This window comes from Hyperolius riggenbachi, chromosome 9 (genome assembly GCF_040937935.1).
Source record: "Hyperolius riggenbachi isolate aHypRig1 chromosome 9, aHypRig1.pri, whole genome shotgun sequence".
NCBI lineage: Eukaryota > Metazoa > Chordata > Amphibia > Anura > Hyperoliidae > Hyperolius > Hyperolius riggenbachi.
In genome coordinates, this window is record NC_090654.1 from 18,353,581 (window position 1) to 18,372,509 (window position 18,929).

General features: G+C 45.1%; 1 protein-coding gene across 2 annotated transcripts in view; it reads right to left on the minus strand.

The window, feature by feature from the left end:
* Positions 1-16,096, minus strand: part of RANGAP1 (Ran GTPase activating protein 1) — a 79,554-nt gene extending 63,458 nt beyond the window's left edge. Inside the window, exon 1 of one of the 2 annotated variants that reach the window (XM_068252045.1) lies at positions 16,076-16,096. The gene's annotated coding sequence lies outside the window, so the exon portion shown is untranslated. Of the gene's footprint in view, positions 1-15,912; positions 16,033-16,075 lie in introns of those variants that run through there. The other variant, XM_068252044.1, reaches the window with a different exon arrangement.
* Between the last annotated feature and the right edge of the window lie 2,833 nt (positions 16,097-18,929).

Consider the following 18,929-nt stretch of genomic DNA (forward strand, 5'->3'; position numbering starts at 1 on the left):
AAGGGGAATATTCACATTGCTACCATTCTTACACTGTTAGTGGCAGAGGCCTCAAACCTGATACAGTCAGTCATTGGGTGACTGGGGTCCAAATTCACTATAGGGGTGAAGCCACAAACAGCCAATCAGATTTGTTAGATTGATTTCAGCCATTCTGTTATTGGCAGGGTTCTCAAACGTGACACAGTTGGCCACTGGGTGACTGGGACTAATATTCAGAAAAGTGGGTGGAGCCTACAGCAGCCAATCAAAATTCACCTTTTGATTTTCAAGGGGAATATTTACATTGCTGACATTAATGCACTCTTAATGGCAGAGGCCTAACATCTGCTACAGTCAGTCACTGGGAGACTGGGGATTAAATTCTGAAAGGAGCGGGCCAAAAACAGCCAATCAGATTTGTTTAATTTCAATGGTGAAATGCAACTTATTGATGCCAAAGCTCATAAACTTGGTCATTAAGTGACTGTATGTCAAGATTAGAAATAGTGGGCAGAGCCAAAAACAACTAACTTTTTACATGGGGAAATGTAAACTGCAGCTTTTCTTACACTGTTAATGGCAGGGTTCTCAAACTTCACACAGTTGGTCACTGGGTGACTAGAATTAATATTCGGAAAAGTAGGTGGAGCCTACAAGAGCCAATCAAAATTCACCTATTGATTTTCAAGGGGAATGTTGAAACTGCAGCCATTCTCGCACTGTTAATAGCAGAGGCCTCAAACCTGCTACAGTCGGTCGTTAAAGAGAACCTGAACTGAAAATAAAAAGTCAAAATAAACATGCACAGGTCATACTTACCTCCCGTGCAGTCTACTCCCCAATCTCTTTCTCCTCTCCCGTGTCCCATTTGTCCACTGTGATCAATGGAATTCTCCGTCCTCCATTTTAAAAATGGCCATTACCCCATAACAGCTTCCTGCTCATCACACTGTTAAACTGTAATATCGCTCACTTGAGCCATAGGGAAACATGGACATTACCTTGTACATTCAGTTGTAACTGACAGCTGCTGATATATAACTGACAGCAACTGGTATATTTCAGTTCTGACAAAATATTGTCAGAACTGGAAGTGATCACTGTAAGGAGAAAATGGTGAGCTTCTGAGAGGAACTGACAGTGAGGTAAGTATGTAATATTCATTTGCAGCGACGTCATGTGTTTATTTTAAATAATTTTACTCACTTCAGGTTCCCTTTAAGTGTTTGGGGTTCAAATTCAGTAAAGGGGCGGAGCCAAAAACAGCCAGATTTCTTTGCTGGATAAACTGCTTATATTAGCACAATTTTGATGCCAGGAACCCAAAAGCTCACAAACTTGGTCATTGAGTAGTGACTGTGTGTCAAGGTTACAAAAAGTGGGTGGAGTTAAAAACAGATTTTTCTGGGACATTGTAAACTGCAGCCCGTCTTCACTGTTAATGGCAGGGTTCTCAAACTTAGCATAGCTGGTTACCGGGTGACTGGGATTAATATTCAGAAAAGTGGGTGGAGCCTAAAAATGCCAATCAAAAATCACATGTCACTTTTCAAGGAGAATATTAAAATTGCTGCCATTTTTGCACTGTTAATGGCACAAGCCTCAAACCTGGCACAGTTGGTCATTGGGTCACTGGGGTTCAAATTCAGAAAAGGGGACAGAGCCACAAACAGTGAATCAGATTTGTTTCATTTAATGGGAAAATACAAATTATTGATGCCAAGGACCCCAAAACTCACAAACTTGGGCATTTAGACTTTGTGTCCAGGTTACAAAAAGTGGGCGGAGTCAAAAACAAATTTCACTGGAAAAGTCTAAACTGCAGCCCTTCTGTTTATTTCAGGGTTCCCAATCTTTGCCCAGATGGTCACTGAGTGACTGAGATTAATATTCAGGGAAGTGGGTGGAGCCTATAGTAGCCAATCAAAATTCACCTGTTTCTTTGCAAGTGGAATATTTAAATTGCTGCCATTTTTACACTGTTAATAGCAGATGCCTCAAACCTGCTACAGTTGGTCATTGGTTGACTGGGGTTCAAATGCTGGAGAGGGGTGGAGCCACAAACAGCCTATCTGATTTGTTTAATTTCTATGGAAATATACAAATTATTGATGCCAAGGACCCCAAAGCTCACAAACTTGGTCATTGAGTGTTTGTGCGTTAGGGTTAGAAAGTGGGCGGAGCCAACACCAGTCAAATACATACCCGGGCAACGCCGGGTCATCAGTGGGTGAAGACAAATACAAATTTCACTGAGAAAATGTAAACTGCAGCCATTCTGTTAATGGCAGGGTTTTTAAACTTTGCACAGTTGGTCACTGGGTGACTGAAATTAATATTCAGAAAAGTGGGTGGAGCCTACAAAAGTGAATCAAACTTCACCTGTTGTTTTTCAAGGGGAATATTTAATTGCTACCATTCTTGAACTGTTAATGGCACAGGCCTCAAACCTGGTACAGTTGGTTATTGGGTGACTGGGGTTCAAATTCAGAAAAGGGGGTGGAGCCACACACACCCAATCAGATTTGTTTCATTTCAATGCAGATTATTGATACCAAAGACCGCAAAGCTCACAAACTTGGTCAGTGAGTAATTGTGTGTTAGGGTTAGAAAAAGTAGGCGGAGCCAACACCAGCCAAATACATACCCGGGCAACGCCGGGCAATCAGCTAGTATATATATATATATATCTCTATCTATCTATCTATCTATATATATATATCTCTATCTATCTATCTATCTATATATATATATCTCTATCTATCTATCTATCTATATATATATATCTCTATCTATCTATCTATCTATCTATCTATCTATCTATCTCTCTATCTATCTATCTATATATATATCTCTATCTATCTATCTATATATATATATATATATCTCTATCTATCTATCTATCTATCTATCTATCTATCTCTCTATCTCTCTATATATCTATATATCTATATCACTAAACACCAGGGAACTATATAGGGGTGTGGATGATTCTGTGGGTGGGGGGGTGGCACCACTAGTCACCAGGGAACTGTATGGGAGGCAGGGGGGGAGGATCGGGGAGAGGAGAGAGGCAGTGCGAAAGCCGGCGGCTTCATCTATTACATTGCTGCCGGCTATATTTTATTACATTAAAGGGATACTGTAGGGGGGTCAGGGGAAAATGAGTTGAACTTACCCAGGGCTTCTAATGGTCCCCCGCAGATGTCCTGTGCCCGCGCAGCCACTCCCCAATGCTCCGGCCCCGCCTCCGGTTCACTTCTGGAATTTCAGACTTTAAAGTCGGAAAACCACTGCGCATGCGTTGCCATGTCCTCGCTCCCGCTGATGTCACCAGGAATGTATAGCACAATCCCAGTATGGTCTGTGTCTGCGCAGTACACTCCTGGTGACATCAGCGGGATCAAGGACATGGCAACGCATGCGCAGTGGTTTTCCGACTTTAAAGTCTGAAATTCCAGAAGTGAACCGGAGGCGGGGCCAGAGCATTGGGGAGTGGCTGCGTGGGCACAGGATGTCTGCGGGGGACCATTAGAAGCCCCAGGTAAGTTCAACTCATTTTCCCCCGACCCCCCTACAGTATTCCTTTAAGCAAGTTGTCATCAATTTGGCCGCAGCGAGACGGCGTAAACATTACATTTCTAACATTGGTCGCTGCTCTGCAGCCACTTCGCACATTGGCCGGCCAGAACCCGAAGTGGCCACACTTCGGGTTCTGGCCGTAACAGACACACAAAAGGGATACCATACAGCCCTCTACAATCAGATGGTCCCCAGCTACTCTAGCGCCATACTTATTTTGGACTTTTGCCTAATGCCTACCCTGAGACAGTTTTTGGTCTACGATGTATCTACCAGACGAAAAGGACGCTTAGTGCATATCAAATCCTGGATGTACACGTGATCACACATTGGGCTCTATTCGCAATCATTTTCCGCATTTGGAGATGCACTTGCGGTAAATTCCCGACTGAAATAAGACCATTCTGACATTCACACAATTTTACGCATGATTATTTACCACATACGTAAAATGTTATGCTTGGTTTACCCGCATGTGTAAAGAGGCAAAGATCCGCAAAAGTCAGTAATTCCCACAAGAAAAAAAATAATTTGAAATTCACAAACAAAAAGGGGCGCATCATTTCTGACTTAAAGAGTCTGAAGCGAGAATAAATCTCGCTTCAGACCTCATAGATAGCAGGGGCATGTGTGCCCCTGGTAAACCGCCGCTATCCCGCGGCTAAACGGGGGTCCCTAATCCCCCAAATCCCCTCCGTGCAGCGGGGGAGCGCTTCCGCATTGGGGCAGGGCTAACCACCTCAGCCCTGCCCCACGCACGTCTGTCAGCGTGTATCTCCGCCTCTCCCTGCAGGGGGGGGGGGGGGGGGGGAGGCGGAGGGACCCCCGTTTAGCCACGGGATAGCGGCGTTTTAGCAGGGGCACACATGCCCCTGCTAACTATGAGCTCTGAAGCGAGATTTATTCTCGCTTCAGAGTCTCTTTAAGCCGGGAAAAAAAAAAAAATGAGTTTTACTCACCTGGGGCTTCTACCAGCCCCCTGCAGCAGTCCTGTGCCCTTGCAGTCACTCACTAATCCTCTGGTCCCCTGCTGCCAGCTAGTTTCGTTTTTTGCCGACAGGCCCGTCAGGACTGGCCACGCGTAGCTTTTTCCGCATTCCCGACATTAGCACTATTGCGGGCCACAACGCGTACAAAAATACGCATTGCCGCATTACGCACGCATAGATTTGCGGCAACGCGTATTTTTGTACGCGTTGCGGCCCGCAATAGTGCTAATTACAGTCGGGAATGTGGAAAAAGCTACGCGTGGCCAGTCCTGATGGGCCTGTCAGCAAAAACGAAACTAGTTGGCAGCGGGGGACCAGAGGATTAGTGAGTGGCTGCGAGGGAACAGGAATGCTGCAGGGGGCTGGTAGAAGCCCCAGGTGAGTAAAACTAATTTTTTTTTCCTGGCTTAAGGTTCACTTTAATGATTTATATCACCGACTAGTACAGATAGTCCTTGGTTAACGAACGAAATAGGGACTGTAGGTTCGTTCTTAACCTGAATCTGTTCTTAAGTCGGAACATTGTGCTATACCTGTCCCCTGTACCTCCTCTGTGCTCCCCTGAGTATCCAGTGCCTCTGTGTCACCTCTGCCCTTTGTACCTGTTTATACAAGTTTAAAAGTCATTTTTTCTTTGATTTTTTTTTTTTAAATTGATTTTCTCAAAAACTACAAGTTCAATTTGAAAAAAACATTTTTGGCGCTTGTTCCCATGGAAACAGAATCCATGCCGTTCGTATCGGCGGGTCGTTCGTAAGTCAGGGTCTACCTGTACTTGGTGATATATTCTGCTTCCCATTGACTTAAATGGAGTCTGGAGCCTTGAGTGCTGTGTTTTTTTGACAAGTTTTGTATGCCACTTTTTTCCCGCATGTTTACTATGTAATTACGCATGTTTCGGTAGAAAAAAATCTCTTCCCGCATGTGTGATGGTGAATAGAGCCCATTCTATATTTGGGAATATACCTGTTGTCCCCGCTACTGACATCTCAACGCTTTGCCTCTAATGCTGAGCATACACAGCATTTTCAGCCGTTATCAATCGAGCCGCTGATGGCTCGATTGATAATATCCGACAGGTCCGATGACCTGCCCAATAGATTCCATGCTCGATCCCCGCTGGCGGAAAATACGCTGCGCTGAAAAACGTGTTAAAACGCATGTTGCGCTGTGCTTCTTTAAAGTACGTTTTGCTTACTGTAGCAGCAGCAGTCGTCAATAAAACTTTGTTTTTGTATGCAAATGTATTTTTTTCTCCAATTAGGGGTAAAAAACGCATGCGCTTCTATGCGCTAAAAAAAGCGCACCCATTCACTTGCATTGATGTGCCCTTTACAGCTCAGCGCACAAAAATGCATGCAACGCTACGTTTTTGTGACACAGCTCAGCGCGCGCGTAGATGTGAACCAGCTACATTTAGTTACAGGGGAACATCAATACCTTGCTGAACGCACAGGACAGTGCGCTGTGAAAAGCGCAGAGAAATGGCCCTGATGTGAACGAGGCCTAAAGAAGCGGCTGGTTAAAGGTTGCGGAGGCTAATCTTGAATATTGACTAGGTTGACACATGGTGCTTAATTCACAAAAACATGATAACCGATATCACGGCAGTTATCACGCGATCTGCCACACGCGAAGGTTTGTGTGCGTAAAGGATTACTCCGCGTGATAAATTAACATTTGCGAGAAACAAACGCACAAATGGTCGTTTATCACGCGGAGTAATCCTTTAAGCGTGCAAACCTTCGCGTGCGGCAGATCGCGTGATAACTGCCGTGACGCACTTTTATGATTTGTTACATCTGCTGGATAATTACAAGCTTAAAATTAAAAGCTTCTTTTCTTTTAATCCCTTTGTCACAAATTCGCTATGAAGGGGGGGGGGGGGGGGGGGGGGGGGTAAATTATATATATATATATATATATATATATATATATATATATATATATATATATATATATATATATATATATATATATATATATATATATTCCCAGGTATGACCCGAACCATATAGAATGGCAGGCATGAGGCCTCCCAAATGAAGATGATAATAGCAGGCACTAGCCCCCATAGATAATAATGGCTGACTTGAGGCCCCGCCATAGAAGATACTGCCAGGCATTACACTACCCACATATGGAGACACAGGAACAGCCACTGGAAGCCTGTGTCCCCCTACGTGGTAGGGTTGCTCATCACGGATTAATCACAAGTAACCACCGTGGCTACTAGTGATTCAAGTGAGCTTTAATTGGGCCAGCTGAGTGGCTGGATGCGGCGGGGTACCCCTAATGCCGCTCCCCGCTCAGCATTTCGATGAGGCTTGCGTCTAATGGAAGCGTTGAAAGCCTTGCTATGAGGCATTTCCTCTTCCATAGCGAGGCTTGCAACGCTTACAAGCCTCATTGAACCGCTGACCCATTATATTATGCCAGGCACAAGTGTCCCCTACCATATTATGCCAGGCACAAGTGTCCCCTACCATATTATATTATGCCAGGCACAAGTGTCCCCTACCATATTATATTATGCCAGACACAAGTGTCCCCTATTATATTATACTATGCCAGGCACAAGTGTCCCCTACCATATTATATTATGCCAGGCACAAGTGTCCCCTACCATATTATATTATGCCAGGCACAAGTGCCCCCTACCATATTATACTATGCCAGGCACAAGTGTCCCCCACCATATTATATTATGCCAGGCACAAGTGTCCCCTACCATATTATATTATGCCAGGCACAAGTGTCCCCTACCATATTATATTATGCCAGGCACAAGTGCCCCCTACCATATTATATTATGCCAGGCACAAGTGCCCCCTACCATATTATACTATGCCAGGCACAAGTGTCCCCTACCAGATTATATTATGCCAGGCACAAGTGTCCCCTACCATACTATACTATGCCAGGCACAAGTGCCCCCTACCATATTATATTATGCCAGGCACAAGTGTCCCCTACCATATTATATTATGCCAGGCACAAGTGTCCCCTACCATATTATATTATGCCAGGCACAAGTGTCCCCTACCATATTATATTATGCCAGGCACAAGTGTCCCCTACCATATTATACTATGCCAGGCACAAGTGTCCCCTACCATATTATATTATGCCAGGCACAAGTGTCCCCTACTATATTATATTATGCCAGGCACAAGTGTCCCCTACCATATTATGCCAGGCACAAGTGTCCCCTACCATATTATGCCAGGCACAAGTGTCCCCTACCATATTATACTATGCCAGGCACAAGTGTCCCCTACCATATTATACTATGCCAGGCACAAGTGTCCCCTACCATATTATACTATGCCAGGCACAAGTGTCCCCTACCATATTATATTATGCCAGGCACAAGTGTCCCCTACCATATTATATTATGCCAGGCACAAGTGTCCCCTACCATATTATGCCAGGCACAAGTGTCCCCTGCCATATTATATTATGCCAGGCACAAGTGTCCCCTACCATATTATATTATGCCAGGCACAAGTGTCCCCTACCATATTATACTATGCCAGGCACAAGTGTCCGCTACCATATTATATTATGCCAGGCACAAGTGTCCCCTACCATATTATACTATGCCAGGCACAAGTGTCCCCTACCATATTATATTATGCCAGGCACAAGTGTCCCCTACCATATTATATTATGCCAGGCACAAGTGTCCCCTACCATACTATATTATGCCAGGCACAAGTGTCCCCTGCCATATTATATTATGCCAGGCACAAGTGTCCCCTACCATATTATATTATGCCAGGCACAAGTGTCCCCTGCCATATTATATTATGCCAGGCACAAGTGTCCCCTACCATATTATATTATGCCAGGCACAAGTGTCCCCTACCATATTATACTATGCCAGGCACAAGTGTCCCCTACCATATTATACTATGCCAGGCACAAGTGTCCCCTACCATATTATACTATGCCAGGCACAAGTGTCCCCTACCATATTATACTATGCCAGGCACAAGTGCCCCCTACCATATTATATTATGCCAGGCACAAGTGTCCCCTACCATATTATACTATGCCAGGCACAAGTGTCCCCTACCATATTATACTATGCCAGGCACAAGTGTCCCCTACCATATTATACTATGCCAGGCACAAGTGTCTCCTACCATATTATATTATGCCAGGCACAAGTGTCCCCTACCATATTATATTATGCCAGACGCAAGTGTCCCCTACCATATTATATTATGCCAGACGCAAGTGTCCCCTACCATATTATATTATGCCAGGCACAAGTGTCCCCTACCATATTATACTATGCCAGGCACAAGTGTCCCCTACCATATTATACTATGCCAGGCACAAGTGTCCCCTACCATATTATACTATGCCAGGCACAAGTGTCCCCTACCATATTATACTATGCCAGGCACAAGTGTCCCCTACCATATTATACTATGCCAGGCACAAGTGTCCCCTACCATATTATACTATGCCAGGCACAAGTGTCCCCTACCATCTTATGCCAGGCACAAGTGTCCTCTACCATATTATACTATGCCAGGCACAAGTGTCCCCTACCATATTATACTATGCCAGGCACAAGTGTCCCCTACCATATTATACTATGCCAGGCACAAGTGTCCCCTACCATATTATACTATGCCAGGCACAAGTGTCCCCTACCATATTATACTATGCCAGGCACAAGTGTCCCCTACCATATTATACTATGCCAGGCACAAGTGTCCCCTACCATATTATACTATGCCAGGCACAAGTGTCCCCTACCATATTATACTATGCCAGGCACAAGTGTCCCCTACCATATTATACTATGCCAGGCACAAGTGTCCCCTACCATATTATACTATGCCAGGCACAAGTGTCCCCTACCATATTATACTATGCCAGGCACAAGTGTCCCCTACCATATATTATGCCAGGCACAAGTGTCCCCTACCATATTATACTATGCCAGGCACAAGTGTCCCCTACCATATTATATTATGCCAGGCACAAGTGTCCCCTACCATATTATACTATGCCAGGCACAAGTGTCCCCTACCATATTATATTATGCCAGGCACAAGTGTCCCCTACCATATTATATTATGCCAGGCACAAGTGTCCCCTACCATATTATATTATGCCAGGCACAAGTGTCCCCTACCATATTATACTATGCCAGGCACAAGTGTCCCCTACCATATTATACTATGCCAGGCACAAGTGTCCCCTACCATATTATACTATGCCAGGCACAAGTGTCCCCTACCATATATTATGCCAGGCACAAGTGTCCCCTACCATATTATACTATGCCAGGCACAAGTGTCCCCTACCATATTATATTATGCCAGGCACAAGTGTCCCCTACCATATTATACTATGCCAGGCACAAGTGTCCCCTACCATATTATATTATGCCAGGCACAAGTGTCCCCTACCATATTATACTATGCCAGGCACAAGTGTCCCCTACCATATTATACTATGCCAGGCACAAGTGTCCCCTACCATATTATACTATGCCAGGCACAAGTGTCCCCTACCATATTATACTATGCCAGGCACAAGTGTCCCCTACCATATTATACTATGCCAGGCACAAGTGTCCCCTACCATATTATACTATGCCAGGCACAAGTGTCCCCTACCATATTATACTATGCCAGGCACAAGTGTCCCCTACCATATTATACTATGCCAGGCACAAGTGTCCCCTACCATATTATACTATGCCAGGCACAAGTGTCCCCTACCATATTATACTATGCCAGGCACAAGTGCCCCCTACCATATTATACTATGCCAGGCACAAGTGTCCCCTACCATATTATACTATGCCAGGCACAAGTGTCCCCTACCATATTATACTATGCCAGGCACAAGTGTCCCCTACCATATTATATTATGCCAGACACAAGTGTCCCCTACCATATTATATTATGCCAGGCACAAGTGTCCCCTACCATATTATACTATGCCAGGCACAAGTGTCCCCTACCATATTATACTATGCCAGGCACAAGTGTCCCCTACCATATTATACTATGCCAGGCACAAGTGTCCCCTACCATATTATATTATGCCAGGCACAAGTGTCCCCTACCATATTATACTATGCCAGGCACCAGGGCTGTGGAGTCGGTCCAAAAATCCACCGACTCCGACTCCTCAGTTTAGGATTCCACCGACTCCGACTCCTCTAATTTGCATATTACAATGTTGTTGATTAAAAGTATGTAACATGAAATTCGTCTCTTAACTGCCAACGCTTAGGAATTTTACAATACAACTGAAGTGAGAAGGATATGTAGACTACTATATTTATTCCCTTTAGACTAAAACTAGTCCTTGGTAAGAGTACTTGTAAAAGGTACAAACCGGAACAAAGAACATCTATCAGGCCCTAGGCAATGTAAGTGTGGGTACATGTAAGAATGATGTGCAGGTACTCTGCAGGGGAATGAGGAGATTGTAAACAGACAACACCTCTGTGTTTAATGTGCACAGCGTTCTCAGTGGATTCCCTGCAGCTCTGTGGGGAGTGCATATGTAGAGTATAGTACTACTGTGTAACAAAGTAAACCTGAGACAGATGAAATTAAAGTTTTATACATACCTGGGGCTTCCTCCAGCCGCCTTCAGGATAATCAGTCCCTCTATGTCCTCCTCCACCACCTGGATCTTCTGCTAGGAGTCCAGGTACTTGAGCCAGTCGGGCGTAGTGCGCATGCACACACTCCGCCGCCAGGAGCATACTACACCTGTGCAGCACTATTGCGCAGGTGCAGAATGTTCCTGGCTGTGGGAGCGGCATGCGGCCGGACAGCGCTGACTGGCTGAATTACCAGGACTCATAGCAGAAGATCCGGGTGGTGGAGGACAGCGAGGGACTGATTAGCCTGAAGGGGGCTGGAGGAAGCCCCAGGTAAGTATAAGGCTGGTTTCACAGTGGGACGTTACAGGCGCACGTTAGAGCAGCCTGTAACGCAGCCCACCACACAGTAATGAAAAATCAATGGGGCTGTTCACAGTGCGGACGTTGCGTTACATTGTAACGCTGCGTCACAAGACAATGTACTGCATGCAGTACTTTGGACGCGGCTGAGCCGCGTTAGACTGCTTGCACATGCTCAGTAATGTTGGGGAGGAGCGGAGAGCGGCCAGGCACATGGCTAATTAATATGCACTGCACGTTATGACGTGCAGTGTTTACTTCCTGGAGCAGCCGCTCTGTGCGGCGATTGGCCGGCGGGACCACGTGATGCCGCATGCGCACAAGAGTGCGCATCACAGCATCACTAACGCCAGAGTGAGCTGCACAACGCGGCTCACTCTGACGTCCACATCCAGCACCACCAGGCGTTGAGTTAGGGGGACGTTATGCGACCTTAACGCCCCCTCTAACGCGACGTCCTGGTGTGAAATTAGCCTAAAACTTTACTTTTCATCCGTCTTAGTTACCTTTAATTTGTAGTCACCAAACCAAATTTTAACAACATATCAAATGATTTGATTTCATCAGCAAAGGGAGTGCATACATTTGCATAAATCAGCATCAATGCAGAATTATTTCCATCTCGTTGACCATCTCTATTAGGGCCCGTTTCCACTATAGCGTTACGAAATCGCCGGCGAATCACCGCAGGCAAATCGCATGCGGGTGCGATTCCGCATGCGTTTTTTGCCGCGATTTCGCATAGGTAAGGCTGTATGCGATTTTAACCATGTCACTGCCTGTGTGAATTAACATGGGTACCTATGCGAAATCGCGGCAAAAAACGCATGGGGAAAACGCATGCGATTTCCCTATTAAATACATTGCGTGCGATTCACCTGCATTCCACACGAAGGCGAATTCTGAGGCCCCTACCCTGCAGATTTTTTCTGCACAGAAAAACGTGCGGGGAAACGCACAAGTGGAAACAGTCCCATCCACTTGTACTGACTGTGCGAATCCATATGCGTTGCCCGCATGCGGATTCGCGATAGTGGAAACGGGCCCTTAGTGACACAGCTACACATCAGGCTTTATTCTTACAGCATAGATGTTATTTAGTATATATAAGAGATTCCTGTGTACACATCATATATACAGTCACAATCAGATATGTATATCTGACCTTAAAAATACGAGGACTGCTTTATTGAAGCAGCACAAGTAACTAATTTTGACTGGTTTATTTCATTTTTGTGGACTAAGCACAGCTATTACTGTATATATACTGTATATATACACATTATTTTTAATGACTATTATCTGAGAAATAGAACATTTTATCATATTTTCTATTTTAATTACAGTTACAAATTCATTAGGAGTCGGAGCATTTTTTCCTCGACTCCGACTCCAGGCACCCAAAATTGCCCGACTCCACAGCCCTGCCAGGCACAAGTGTCCCCTACCATATTATACTATGCAAGGCACAAGTGTCCCCTACCATATTATACTATGCCAGGCACAAGTGTCCCCTACCATATTATACTATGCCAGGCACAAGTGTCCCCTACCATATTATATTATGCCAGGCACAAGTGTCCCCTACAAGATTATATTATGCCAGGCACAAGTGTCCCCTACCAGATTATATTATGCCAGGCATAAGTGTCCCCCACCATATTATACTATGCCAGGCACAAGTGCCCCCTACCATATTATACTATGCAGTGTTCTCCCCAGGCTCTTTTAGCCGGGTGCTCCACCCAGCTAGATTTGGTGACCACCCGGCTGTCATCGGCTCACCTTTTCTCCTCCTCCCATGCTGTAAGCACAGTTGCCCTGCATTTTCAACTTGCCCCACCCGGCTACTTTTTTATGCCACCCGGCTGGAAAAAAATTCTGGGGAGAACACTGCTATGCCAGGCACAAGTGTCCCCCACCATATTATATTATGCCAGGCACAAGTGTCCCCTACCATATTATACTATGCCAGGCACAAGTGTCCCCTACCATATTATATTATGCCAGGCACAAGTGTCCCCTACCATATTATACTATGCCAGGCACAAGTGTCCCCTACCATATTATACTATGCCAGGCACAAGTGTCCCCTACCATATTATACTATGCCAGGCACAAGTGTCCCCTACCATATTATACTATGCCAGGCACAAGTGTCCCCTACCATATTATACTATGCCAGGCACAAGTGTCCCCTACCATATTATACTATGCCAGGCACAAGTGTCCCCTACCAGATTATATTATGCCAGGCACAAGTGTCCCCTACCATATTATACTATGCCAGGCACAAGTGTCCCCTACCATATTATACTATGCCAGGCACAAGTGTCCCCTACCATATTATATTATGCCAGGCACAAGTGTCCCCTACCATATTATACTATGCCAGGCACAAGTGTCCCCTACCATATTATATTATGCCAGGCACAAGTGTCCCCTACCATATTATACTATGCCAGGCACAAGTGTCCCCTACCATATACTATGCCAGGCACAAGTGTCCCCTACCATATTATACTATGCCAGGCACAAGTGTCCCCTACCATATTATATTATACCAGGCACAAGTGTCCCCCACCATATTATACTATGCCAGGCACAAGTGTCCCCTACCATATTATACTATGCCAGGCACAAGTGTCCCCTACCATATTATATTATGCCAGGCACAAGTGTCCCCTACCATATTATATTATGCCAGGCACAAGTGTCCCCTACCATATTATATTATGCCAGGCACAAGTGTCCCCTACCATATTATATTATGCCAGACACAAGTGCCCCCTACCATATTATACTATGCCAGGCACAAGTGTCCCCTACCATATTATACTATGCCAGACACAAGTGTCCCCTACCATATTATACTATGCCAGGCACAAGTGTCCCCTACCATATTATACTATGCCAGGCACAAGTGTCCCCTACCAGATTATATTATGCCAGGCACAAGTGTCCCCTACCATATTATACTATGCCAGGCACAAGTGTCCCCTACCATATTATACTATGCCAGGCACAAGTGTCCCCTACCATATTATATTATGCCAGGCACAAGTGTCCCCTACCATATTATACTATGCCAGGCACAAGTGTCCCCTACCATATTATATTATGCCAGGCACAAGTGTCCCCTACCATATTATACTATGCCAGGCACAAGTGTCCCCTACCATATACTATGCCAGGCACAAGTGTCCCCTACCATATTATACTATGCCAGGCACAAGTGTCCCCTACCATATTATATTATACCAGGCACAAGTGTCCCCCACCATATTATACTATGCCAGGCACAAGTGTCCCCTACCATATTATACTATGCCAGGCACAAGTGTCCCCTACCATATTATACTATGCCAGGCACAAGTGTCCCCTACCATATTATATTATGCCAGGCACAAGTGTCCCCTACCATATTATATTATGCCAGGCACAAGTGTCCCCTACCATATTATATTATGCCAGGCACAAGTGTCCCCTACCATATTATATTATGCCAGACACAAGTGCCCCCTACCATATTATACTATGCCAGGCACAAGTGTCCCCTACCATATTATACTATGCCAGACACAAGTGTCCCCTACCATATTATACTATGCCAGGCACAAGTGTCCCCTACCATATTATATTATGCCAGGCACAAGTGTCCCCTACCATATTATATTATGCCAGACACAAGTGTCCCCTACCATATTATATTATGCCAGGCACAAGTGTCCCCTACCATATTATATTATGCCAGGCACAAGTGTCCCCTACCATATTATATTATGCCAGACACAAGTGCCCCCTACCATATTATACTATGCCAGGCACAAGTGTCCCCTACCATATTATACTATGCCAGACACAAGTGTCCCCTACCATATTATACTATGCCAGGCACAAGTGTCCCCTACCATATTATATTATGCCAGGCACAAGTGTCCCCTACCATATTATATTATGCCAGACACAAGTGTCCCCTACCATATTATGCCAGGCACAAGTGTCCCCTACCATATTATACTATGCCAGGCACAAGTGTCCCCTACCATATTATACTATGCCAGGCACAAGTGTCCCCTACCATATTATATTATGCCAGACACAATTCTCCCCCCCCCTCCATAGATGCCAGGCATTACACTGAAGATATGTGGGGATTCGGGAGCAGCCCCTGGCAGCCTGTGTCCCCCTATGTGGTCAGACATGAAGCCCCCCTCCCCTATAGATAGCGCTGCCAGTCATGAGGCCCCTCCATGTATAATGTCAGCACGAGGCACACGGCAGCAGCACTGAGCACAGTGACCGGCAAGATATCCCGCCAAAGCCTCAGCGCCTCTCACAGCGCTCCATATCGCCCTACACCGCGCCTCACCGGCCTGCCCCTCCATACCCCGCCGCACAACTCACCGCCAGCCGCTCCTCACACGCTGCTAAAGCTGCTGCTGATGGCGAACCGACCGGGGCTGCTGATTTTTTTTTTTTCTTTCCTCTTTGAAACAGCAGATTTGCCGACAACGGCTACGCCCGAACAGACCTAAGGGAGTTGTAGTTCCGAGCGGAGGAGAGTTACCTTAGGCGGAAGGCCGTCCTGGCTCTACGTGGACTACAGCTCCCAGGGTACTCTACGCGAGTGTGACGTCACTTGCTGGGCCTGACGTATCGGGAAACGGCGAGGCTGATGTTGAAATAGCAGCGCGCGCGCGCCATGTCACAGCAGCAGCAGCAGCTCCGCCTCTTATCACTGTATACTGCATGCTCATGGATGTATTTCATTCAGTCATTTATTGTTTCATTATTTTTTATAGTGATTTAATCATTTACATATGTATCTAAAAATAAAAAAAATGTATTGTATAAAAATATTATATTATAAAAAAAATAATGAATACATATAAATAAATAAGATATATAAAATAAGATATATAAAAAAGATATATAAAAATATACCAAAAAATAATAATAATAATATATTAAACATTGTAAAAAAAAATAGTAATATAGTAACTAATAAAAATATGAAGTAATATAAAATTTATCATATAAAAAGAGATTTATATTTAATAGAAAGTCGTCGCTTTTTAAAAACAAGAACAAATAATAAAAAAAAAAAGAATAACAAATTGAATAAAAATATAATATTGTGTAGCAGAAGAGGCGTGTCACACTCCGAACATATGGGTAGATTACATCAGAGGACTTGGCGGCAAATTGACCATCCGATTATTATAATCGGATCGGACAAAAACCGGCGCTGCCGAGAGCATGCCCGATCGACAATGTGACCAATTTTGGTACGCGACCATATCGATGGGATATTCTGCAAGATGTAGGGTTGATTTGCTCAAGTATTGGGACAAACGCGACAGAACCCCCGGCGCTGTCCCCCCTAATGTAAAAGGTAAAGTATACTGCACAGGGACGGGGAACAATTATTATTATTACTAGTCCTAAGGAGGAACCATCGCGAAAATCTTAAAATTTTAAACACATACAAATAAGAAGTACATTTTTTTTCCAGAGTAAAATGAGCCATAAATTACTTTTCTCCTACGTTGCTGTCACTTACAGCAATTAGTAGAAATCTGACATACCAACAGATTTGCGACGAGGTGGGATGACATGGACGTCGGGACGTCAGAGGGAATCCCGATCCACCCCTCAGCGCTGCCTGGCACTGATTGGCCAGGCTGCGCAAGGGGTCTGGAGGGGGGGGGGGGGGGGCGGCGCGCCGGGTAGCGGCGAATCAGCGGCGAGCGGCGGCGATCAAGAAATGCATGCAGCTAGCAAAGTGCTAGCTGCGTGCAATAAAAAAATTTTTCGGGATAACCGGCAAGGAGGTTAAGCCCCATCTACACGATACAATTCCATGTGCAATCGATCGAATTCAATCGGATCTAATTCGATTGGATCAATTAAATCCGACATATTCGATCGGGACTCAATCAATAGTGTGATTGATTATGGTTAGTTATCAATCATTAGTTATCAATGCAAAATCGACCACACTGTCGATCGAGTCCCGATTAGAGATGTCGGATTTAATCAATCCAATCGAATTCGATTGGATTGATGGAGCGTTTGAGTTGATCGGATGATACGTAAACAGTCGCCAATTCCTGTGCAATCAACCGATATCTTGCATCCTGCTCGATTGACTAAGCTGGTCGATTCCACATGATATCAGCCACTTTTCATCGATTGAGCTTACTGGTACACACTTGATTCCCTCTCGATTCTATAAAATGATCGAATCGAATAATTGATCGTACAGATAAAACGCTAGATGTATGGTCACCTTAAAGGTGCTCATACACTCATCGATTTTCCCATTCCATTCCTTGCAGATTCGATTTATCTGCTGGGAATCAATTTACCAAAATGTTAGATCGATTTTGACCAAAAATTGATCTAAAGTATCGATCGGACAGGATTGAAAATTTAGGTCGATCGGGGGCGGGACGGCAGCATTCATAGGTCGATGGCCTATAGCTTAGCACTGCATAAAACAGTGCAACTCTGCGGTTTGATCAATTTTTAATATCAATCAATTCCTTCTGGATCTATTCTTTTCAAAAAGGAATTGATCGTTTTGGAACACTTGGTGGAAATCCATAACGCTATCGACCAATGGACAGGTCTCTCTCTGATTGAATCTGATCGGAGAGATCTGTTGCCCGCCATAAACCGCAGACTTATTCCCAATCGTTTTCAGCATGAAATCAGTCTTGCTGCCCCCGACCACGTTTGCCTCCCCCCATTGTACATGTACGCCCCCAGCACCCCGTGCAGTTATACTTTACCTGCTGCCGACCGCCACTGTGTCCGCACCCCTCTTCCGGATTAGCTCCCCATGTGGCTGCCAGCGTTATAGCACGAGGGGCGCATGTCAGACACGCAGCCCGTGTGCATTGCGCCGGACACAGCGGCGGTCACCGGACAAGTAAAGTATAAATGCACGGGGCACCGGGGAGGGAGGATACATGTACATTAGGAGGGTTTCTGTCACTTCATCGTTTGCGATTATTGCCGCGCACCAGATCAAACACGTTGGCCTGCCATTTTCCAGCATGTCCGTCTGATACATGCAACCACTTTCATCCTGAAATTGGTCGCATCGTCCATCAGGCATGCTTTTGGCAGCACCGATTTTCATCCGATTCAATAATAATTATCTATCTAATTGGATGGCATAGTGGTTAGTGCTCTCAACTTGCAGCGCTGGGTCCCTGGTTTGTATCCCAGCCAGGTCAACATCTGCAAGGAGTTTGTATGTTCTCCCCGGGTCTGCGTGGGTTTCCTCCGGGCGCTCCAGTTTCCTCCCACATCCCAAAAACATACAGATAAGCAAATTGGCCCTAGACTATGATACATACACTACACGATACACAAATAGACGTCTGACTATGGTAGGGAATAGATTGTGA